Below are 10047 nucleotides of genomic sequence, written 5' to 3' on the forward strand. Positions count from 1 at the left end.
GCTAGCCCGGAAGTGGGTGCAGTTACCTGGATTATCCAGGTAACTGCACCCCCTCCCCCCTGAAAGGTGCCGATTGTGGCGCCGGAGGGGGGGGGGGATTCCGATGAGCGGAGGTCCATTTTAGGGTGGACCTCCACTTTAAGGCTAGGTTCACAACTGTGCGGCGCTGTAAGTTGCATTTTGCATGGGCACTGTAGTCCATTCACTTGAATTGGATGCTGTACCTCTAGAACACACATGGAAAAGGTCTTTTCACCTTTTCTGAAAATGTTCCCCGCATGTAAACCACAAGTGCAGTGCCCCGTGTACTCCCACGCATCTCCAGTGCGTTATTCTGTGTGGGTGGTTGTGGCTGCATTAACAGGTGTGGACCCACAACTGCAACCATACACACAAGTGTGAAGCTAGCCTTATATTCCTTTAAATGCTTATATACATAGAATGATAGATCCTAGATTTAATGCATTGGCTGTAAAATGATGAAACAAAGACATACTAGGTCATCCACTTCATCCATAAAAATATTATGATTATAAATCCTTGAGTATACTTTCCGGGAGGACTCCTCAATGGCTTCATGCACTGTTGGAAAGATAGAACAATCCTCAGAAGCAAACATGTGGGACTACAGAAAGGGCTCTTAACTGGCAGAATCTTCCAAGCATAGTGGTTGAATTTATAAAATGAAGCCAGCATGCTGGAATGATATAGCCAATCTGTAGGTACTGTATAGATGGCATTTAAGGAATTTGTGCACTCCAAATATGGAGGAAGTCTTAAGGTGGATTTAGCCTCTGTGAGAGAAAGTAATGTCCACACAGACTTCTGCAGGGATCATTGAAACAGCAAGTATATAATTTACACATTATTCGTCAGGTCTCTAGGTAGATTGGTTATAAATGGGACAGGAATGTTCACACACAAATTTCTACAGGGACTACCAGCCAGGGCTGGCCCAAGACATTGTGCTGCCTGGGCCCAGGAATAAAATGCTGCCCCCCCAAAAAAAAATCACGCCTACCAAAAGGCCTCCACATTCATTATTTTATAGTCTCCTCCCCCTAACTACTGCTTACATCACATCATGTTGAGCACTCGGCTCCAAAACCTATCCAACTGTTATTTGCATATCAATGGAGGTGTGGGGGGGGGGGGGTGGGGCTGGCTTCTCTGCAAACATATATTCTCTTAATATCTAACTCTATATTATTGCTAGCAAGACAATACAAATGGCCATAGCAACACATACCACCTCTTTACTTTATAGCATAATATAGAAAATGTCAACATCTCTTAAAGCCTTTTGGCCAGGAAAGAGCGAAATAAACCCCCCGTATTGTAAATGGAAATTCCCTTTAGATCCCTGTATCTTCTGGATAGTCAGACTTTTGTTTTGTTGTCCCTGGAAGACTGCAACATTACTTTTGAGCAGGGTTAACAATGTCTTTGCCAGTTTGTGGAAAGAAAGTCCCAGATGAAAATCTCTTGTCCTCTTGGTCATAAGGAAATGCTCAGATGAAAGTCCACTCCAATTCAGCCACCATCAGGAAATCATCCGCATATTCTTCAGGATCTCTTCTGGTGTGCCTCCTCCCATCTAGCATGGTCATCTGCTGTGCCTGCTTCACCTCTCGATGCTCAGTACCTGAAAAGAGTAAGTGACAAAGCAGATTATATATTCCTTCCAACTGTGCCAAAAACATAGCTCACTGCTCACATTTCTCTATCTGCCCATTTCTAACTGCAAAACCATTGTAGGGTGCCCACTGTTGCCTTGAAACACTTTCACGGAAAGGCATTGACTTCCAACGTAACAAATAAACTTGCATGTCTCTCTCCATGCTGTCCTGGGAAGAACACAGGCCTGCTGTTGTCCAATCTTCACATCATGACATTTTTTGCAAAGTGCCCCATTTTATGGCAACAGAAACACTTATGCCCCGTACACACGAGCGGACTTTTCAACATCTAAAGTCCGACGGACTGATTCCGTCAGACTATTCGATCGTGTGTGGGCTGCAACGGACTTTTGATTCACCAAAGTCTGACGGACTTTAGAATATGGAACATGCTTCAAATTTTTCCGACGGAACTCCGCCGGACCCGGTCCCTTCGAAAAATTCGCTTGTGTGTATGCTATTCCGACGGACTAAAACCGACGCTAGGGCAGCTATTGGCTACTGGCTATGAACTTCCTTATTCGAATCCAGTCGTACGTCATCACGTTCGAGTTTAGTGTGATTGTGTGTGGCCAAGTCCGCTCAGCCAAAAAGTCCGTCAGAATTCTGTCGGAACTCCGGCAGAACTCCGGCAGAACTCCTTCGGAAGTCTGTCGGACATAAGTCCTCTCGTGTGTACGGGGCTTTATTGTGACTGAATCTACCATTCCCAACCACTTGCTTCCACTTCTTAAGCAATTCTGGTGTAGGAATTCCATCTATTTCCTCTCTAGGGACCCCCACCTTAAGTAAATCAATCCACATGTGTCTCCTGGAGATCACAGGCCTTGCCTTCCTTGTATCTGACTCAACTCGGCCATTGGAACTGATCAAATCCTCAGCTTCCTGCTTATGGGAAGTAACAGTGGCACATGTCCTACTTCTTCTTACAGGCTTCAGCCTTTGTCCTTTGTTAGGTCATCATTAGACTTGATCATGAGGGCTGCACACCACTCATTCAAATCTTCAGCTCAGCCTACAGGGGTTTGAACACACTTCAAAGCCACTGCAGGTTTAACGTTGATTACCCTACTTTCTAAATCTTTTGCCTTGCTTTCAGTTTCTTGCAAACACTTGGATGTTACTGCAAGCTGCTCATTCAGTAAATCTCTTTCTTCTTCTGCCTTTTCCCTCTTTTCAGATTCAATATCTAGAGCATGCAGGAAGTGCAAACCAAACACAGCAACTGCCCGCATCTCTCCCTTACTGAACCCAAAACTTTTGAGACTAAAATCCGAGGAAAGATAAGGGACTCCATCCCCCCAATCTCTGTTCAAAGAAGAAGCATATCCAGCAAGCTCCTTTACAACAGACATCCAATGACTATTTCTGGCCCAGGTAGGAAGGGTGCATGCCTTCAAGTCCTACTGGACACCAGAAACCTTTGCAGCCTAATACACGGTCGGACTTTCTGACAGAAAATGTGCGATCAGATTGTGTTGTCGGCAATTCCGATCATGTGTGGGCTCCATCTGACTTTTTCTGTCGGAATTTCCGACACACAAAGTTTGAGATCTGGATCTAAAATTTTCCGCCAGCAGTATCCGATCGTTTAAATTCCGATTGTATGTAGACTATTCCGGCACACAAAGTGCCACGCATGCTCATAATAAATTACGTGATGAAAGCTATTGGCTACTGGCCTCTTTATAGTCCCGTTGTACGTGTTCTATGTGAACTCATTCTGAACGATCGGATTTTACGACAACTTTGTGCGACCGTGTGTATGCAAGACAAGTTTGGGTCAAAATCCGTCTGAAAAAATCTGACGGATTTTGTCATCGGAATGTCTGACCGTGTGTACAGGTCAGTTTCGACTTATCAAGCTCCTGGCATCCATGTCTTCCTCTTCGTTCTTCCAAACACAACTCTTGTCCAACCACGTTTCTTTCAAAAGACCCCAAGCTGCTCCCACCAAATTCCTGCATGCCAACTTACTCTGCTTATCTCCAAAACCTATCCAACTGTTTATTTACGTATCAATGAAGAGAAAGAGCCTCTGTAAACATATGCTCTTAAATAATATATCTAACTCCATATTATCGCAATAAAGTCACTATACAAATGGCCATAGCAACACATACCAAAAGCTGCAAGAAGTTAAGGTAAGTGGGAAAAATAGACACAGTAAAAGCTATGTGGGCACTGTTATGTCCCTTTGACACATGGTCTCTGAGGGTGTTGCTAGCAATGCTGCCAGTGTCTGCTCAGCAAGTTACACACAGGCTGGATGCACTTCTTAACCAGGGAAGGGTTTATTACTCACTCAGAAAGCAATGTACATTCTTACATGGCGGAGTCATATACAGCAGATCTCCCTCTAAGTATCATGCTGCTGCTCCCAGTCCCACACACATTGCGACTGACTTCCTGGTACATCCCCTCCCCCAGCATGCATCAGGAGAAAGGGGATAAGGGTCACAGTGATTCTGCATAAACATTACAGGCACAAAAGCATCTATATAGGCACAATAGCATAAAGATGCTATTGTGCCCCTATAGCTGCTGTTGTGCCAATAAAGATGCAATTGTGCCCATATAGCTTCTGTTGTGCCTATAAAGATGCTAGTGTGCCGATATAGCTGTTGTTGTGCCCATATAGATGCTATTGCATAGTTGCCAACTGTCCCGAATTTCCCGGGACATTCCCGGGATTAGGACATTTGTCCCAAATTAATTTTGTCCCTGGAAATGTCCCGGGAAATTTGGTTTGTCCCGGGAAATAGAATTTCCAGTTTTTTGCCCCTAGAGGTCCGCGTCCGGCGGAGACAATGTCTCCACCGGCCGCCATTTTTAAGAAGACCAGAAGCTGGTCTTCAACAGAGAACCTGTGACGCCGCCCACCCCGCCCACCAGTGTGTATGAAAAGCAGTGGCCGGCGCCACAGTTCAAAGTCAGCGCGGCAACGACTGCTGCCGCTTGGAGGCCAGGAGATGTAATGTCCTGTCGGGGGAGTCTGTGCAGTGAGTATGTCGGGGCCAGTCTGTGGATGTGGGGGCCAGTCTGTGGATGCGGGGGCCAGTCTGTGGATGCGGGGGCCAGTCTGTGGATGCGGGGGCCAGTCTGGAGATGTGGGGGGGGCAGTCTGGATGTCAGAGGGGCACCAGATGTAAGGAGGGGCTCCGCTGATGGACACAGATGTGAGGAAGGTACCTCTGATGGGGCACCTGATGTAAGGACAGACTCCACTTGGGACACCTGATTGCATCTGGTGGCAGGCAACGTGGCTAGTGACGCGCTCTTTCATTTCATATTACAATGTAATAATAGAAATAATGCGCTTCAATCATCCTGACACCATAACAATCATGGTGCTGGGATGATTGAAGCGCTAACACCAGGTATTTGGAGTATCTTTATCTGCTGATTGTCAACTCTGGCAAACACATATTGCTATAGTGGTGTAGGATCGGGGGGCTGCTGTTCCCCCTTTCCCTCTCCCCCCCTCCTTTCCCTCTCCCCCCGCATTAATCTCAGACTCTAACCACACCCCTTCGAGCCACGTCCCCATGTAAGCCACGGCCACTATTTTACATAAACCACACCCATACTGCCAAAAAAGTGTCCCGATTTTTTTTTTTACAATGTTGGCAACTATGCTATTGTGCCTGCATAGATGCACAACAGCATCTGGGCACACACAGCACCTCTATGTGTACAATAGTATCTATATGGGCACAAAAGCATAAAGATGCTATTGTGCTCATGTAATCGCTATTGTGCCCCTACAGATGCACAATAGCAGTGTATAATTATTCCAGCTCTTAGTTATCTTTCCTCCATCAACTCAGACTCTCAGACCCCTTTCACACTGGGGCGTTTTTCAGGCGTTTTTCATGCGCTTTAGCGTTAAAAAATACGCCTGAAAGAAGCCGCAACTGCAATCCCAATGTAAATGCCCGAGTGCTTTCACACCGAGATCCCTTTCATACTGGGGCGTTTTTCAGGCGCTTCAGCGTTAAAAAATACGCCTGAAAGAAGCTGCAACTGCAATCCCAATGTAAACGCCCGAGTGCTTTCACACCAAGGCGCTGAGCTGGCAGGGCGTCAAAAAAAGTCCTGCAAGCAGCTTCTTTGCAGCGCTTTTGGAGCGGTGAATAAAGCGCCCCTTCCCATTGAAATCAATGGGAAGCGCCTGTAAAACGCCTGAAAAACACCTGAAAAACGCTATTGGCAGCAGCGTTTTGTGGGCGCTTTTAACCCTTTATTTGGCCACTAGCAGGGGTTAAAAGCGCCCCAATAACGCTCGAAAAACGCTGGTAAAGCGCTGCTAGTTTAAGCGGCGCTTTACGAGCGTTTTTCGGGCGCTGACATTGTGAAAGGGCTCTTAAAGCACTTGGGCTTTCACATTGGGACTGCAGATGAGGCTTCTTTCAAGCGCTTTACAGGCGCTTTTTTTAACGCTAAAGCGCCTGAAAAACGCCTGAAAAACGCCCCAGTGTGAAAGGGGTCTCAGAGTTTAATCCCAGGTGCCTCTTTCAGCTCCTTCCATGTCAGCAACACTCATGCCATATCCAGACCAGAAATAAAGGTGCTCATAAGTAACCCATCAAGGGGGGATGGGGGCATCTGCACCACTCTCTTCTCTTCTTCCTCATTTGCCCAATCACCTTCCCTCTCAACTGTCTTTCTTCTCTTTCTTTCATTCCTCTTTTTTGTCCCTGCACTTCTAAACAACAGGTTCTCAATACCCCTTCCACTTCCCACACCTTTTCTCACAATCACTCAGAATATTTTCTAGCATGGCAAATTGCAGCTCAACTGTTGTGGAGCTAAATGTTCTTTGTCCCATCCCCGCTCCACCTCTTCTCCCCATCTTCCCTTTTCCCCTGCTGATCCTAGAGATCAATTGTTCAGCTTCCACCTGCACTCAAATTCCCACAAGGCACTGTTTCTATTTAATTTTACTTTATTTATGAGATTTACATTTCTGATTTTCTTTTTTACAACCTTTAGTAGCCAAACAAAAGCTTGTATTTCCCATTAGATCTATTGCAGTTGAAAAACATGGCTGCAAATTCTTTGACAAGTAAAACTGTCAGGATATATTGTTTATCCTGTTTGTCTTGAGTGCAACTTTGAGAATTAGGTCAGCAAAAAAATTGAGAAACAAGGCAGAACACAAACATCAAAGGTGTTTCAACTATTTATTATTACCAAATGAAAAGATCAAGAGAAAACATTTAATAATATAAAACCATGAAATATTGTAAACACCCAGAAGGAAAGTGTTATACCAGAACGGAACAACTAAGCACACGAATAATGGGCTCCAATATTTAGTAGCGTTTGCACCTGTTAGTTCCATGGTGGTGAGGCTAATGGTGAGGACAATAGTCCTTTGCAACCAAGGAAGCAACCATCTTAGCCTCTGTTTGATTTGCAGTTGCCATTTGATCACCTATGACACCAGTCATTTGTTGGAGCTTAGTTCTTTAGCCAACTTAAAGCTGTCCTGCACACACCGATTTAACTTTAGGTCATTGTTTTCCTAATCATCCAACTAGTGCCAAATGGCATTTTTTTTATTTTATTCAATCGTACCTTATTATTCCTGCCCAGTCTATCGATACATCCTTCTGTGTCTGCGGCTGTGGGCAGGGTCTGTGCGGGTATCCGCATAACTTCCTCCTGTAGTGTCCTTCATCCCAGGAGTCAGTGCGGACAGCCGACACGAAATCTCACGTGATTTCGTGAACGTGACGTCATTGCTATGCCATTGTTATGGCAACATAGTTGTTCAGTGCCGCTCAGCGATTGTGCCAGTGCGCATTCGTGGGAACCTGTGAGGCATGCTGGTAGATATAAGGAAATGGGAACAAGGAAGTGATTGCTTGTGGGCTTCAAATGCCCACAAGCAAAATGGAAATTCTGTTTTGATTTTAAAAGTGCAGATTTGAAGAAAAAACGGACATGGATAACGGACAGACACAGAAAAAGTGAGTTTAACGTTAGACTGAAAAGACATTTTAAAAGGAGAAGAAAAAAAAATTGTGTGCAGAACGGCTTTAAGTGCATTAACAACTGTGACAGCTATCATTGCAGGCTTGCTTTGAATGTAACTTTTCTGGGAAATGTTTAAATCTGTGGCTTTAGTTCCTCTTTAAAATGAAAACCAGCTGCTGCACTGTCGGAACCAAAGTTGGATGAGCTGGAAAGTACTGTTGGAGTCACATCCCTGTCCTAGATTCCTCACTTTCATGTATAGCACCCTCTAGTGTGTGCTACTAAAAGAGGTAGTGTAGGAAAATTGGCATGACTCATGTTACAGAATGTGGGTCTTAATTGGGTCAGGGTTCACTAAAGTTCAGGGCTGGGTGCATGGGCGTCCACAGAACTTTTTCCAGGGGGGGGGGCATCATTTTAAGGACACTCATGCCCCGCCCCTTTTTGACAATCTCATGAAAATCTTTCCACTGGTAATACATATGTGTTATATAACAGATAATTCATCTTCACTTAGTATTGGAAGTTACTCTGGCGGCTGTGTTCCATGCCAATATAGCCTAGAGAATGTACATCTTTTTACATTGCAATACATCTGTTGTGGCCATATTTTGATCTCATACTGTCACTGTATAGGCTGTTTTCATCAAGATAAAAATATGGCAACAACAGATGTATTGCAATGTAAAAAGATGTACATTTTCTAGGCTATATGGGCATGTTACGCAGCCACCTGAGTAACCTTGCGGACGCCCATGCTTTCAAAAACCAGCCCTGGAAAAAATGTCATACCAGCCTCACAGCATTATTATACCATCCCAACAGCATAACGTCATTATTTTCTTGTTCATGAAAGGGAAAGCCATACATTTTAAAGCACATTTGATGAAGAGAGTATTAGATATAGATATGAAATCACATTTATATATACTCACACACACACACACACACATATATATATACAAATTCCGGTTAATAGTGGTAAGTGATCAATCATCAAGGGGGACCTCAGAAACTCAGAACATGGGGGGGAACCACTTTCTGCAAAAAGAATACTCTAAGGTAAGGGGAGTGGGTTACTAATATAAGGGGGAAACCCTTTATATCAGTGCCCCTTACATTATCGTATTCACTCCCCCCTTACATCAGTGACCCCCGACTGGCCTGGTGGTGCTGTCACTGACCTCCTCTCAGGTACACTGTACAGGGCTCAGCCAGTTGGCTCCAGCTTGGTGGCTGTGGTTTCATCCTATGGTCTCCTCTACACAGTCCACACAAGTCTGACTTCTCCCATGATCCCCATCCCGGCAGCGCTCCCACTCTTGACTCCTCTCCAGACTCCCTCAGAGACTGCAGACATGCTACAGGAGATGGTCAGAGACTGCAGACTTGATGCAAGAGCTCAATGCAGCCTCACCAGTGCCCATCAAATTCAGCCTCACTGTGCCCACCAAATGCAGCCTCACTGTGCCCATCAAATGCAGCCTCACTGTGCCCATCAAATGCAGCCTCACCGTGCCCATCAAATGCAGCCTCACCATGTCCATCAAATGCAGCTTTACTGTCCCGTGAATTCCGTCTCACTGTGCCCATAATTGCAGCCCCTCCTGTGCCCCATGTCCCAGTCTGCAGTCCCTGTCTGTGGGAAGGTGTGTTGTTGATGCTTGGTACGGTACCTTGCATGCCAGCAGCATATCCATGATGGCCAGCAGCAGGCAGGGTCTGTTCTCGTTTTGGATGGGGACGGTGCTCCTTCCAGAGGATTTGTCTGCTGTGAGATGGAGTGGTCCTCATTTTCCGGCCCCAGTCAGCCTGCCCTCTGGTCCTGGGGAAGTGGAGAACACTGGGTGGGAGTTGGAGAGAAGGGGGAGCAAAGAGTACTGGTGGGGTTGGAGAACACATGGGTGGGGGCAAAGAGCGAGGGGGAGTGGAGATCACAGGGGTGGGGAGCGGAGAGCGCTGGGGGGGAACTTGAGAGCACTGGGGGGGGGGCAATAAGAACAGGGGTAGAGAGCACGGTAGACTGAGAGCACTGGGGGAGCTAAGAGTGTGGGGTGGTGAAGAGCACTGGGGAGGCAGAAAAACAGGGGGAGTGGAGAGCAATGGGGGGGAGCTTTAGAGCACCAGTGGGGGCCAGTAAGAACAGGGGTGGAAAGCACGGGGGACTGGAGAGTACATGGGTGGGGGCAAAATGCAGGGGGAGTGGAGAGTACAGGGGGTGGGGAGTGGAGAGTGCTGGGGGAGCCAAAAAGAACAGGGGTGGAGAGCACAGAGGGTAGAGAGCACTGGGGGGGGGGGGGGCTGGAGAGCACTGGGGTGGGGGCTGGAGAGTGATGGGGAGAGCTGAAGAGCACTGGGGGGGAGAAAGAACAGGGGGGAGAGC

The 10047-nt window shown here is 46.4% G+C and overlaps 1 long non-coding RNA gene across 1 annotated transcript; it reads right to left on the reverse strand.

Annotated features, from left to right (window-relative positions):
- Nucleotides 1–1234: 1234 nt before the first annotated feature.
- Nucleotides 1235–9845, reverse strand: LOC143929866 (uncharacterized). Its single transcript, XR_013262613.1, has 2 exons — nucleotides 9341–9845; nucleotides 1235–1645 (listed from the first exon to the last, which is right to left on the reverse strand). It is a non-coding gene; the product is annotated as an uncharacterized LOC143929866 (long non-coding RNA).
- Nucleotides 9846–10047: the final 202 nt, after the last annotated feature.

This window comes from Lithobates pipiens, unplaced genomic scaffold (genome assembly GCF_037356315.1).
Source record: "Lithobates pipiens isolate NorthernLeopardFrog02 unplaced genomic scaffold, aLitPip1_a1.2 Scaffold_25, whole genome shotgun sequence".
Classification (NCBI taxonomy): Eukaryota; Metazoa; Chordata; class Amphibia; order Anura; family Ranidae; genus Lithobates; species Lithobates pipiens.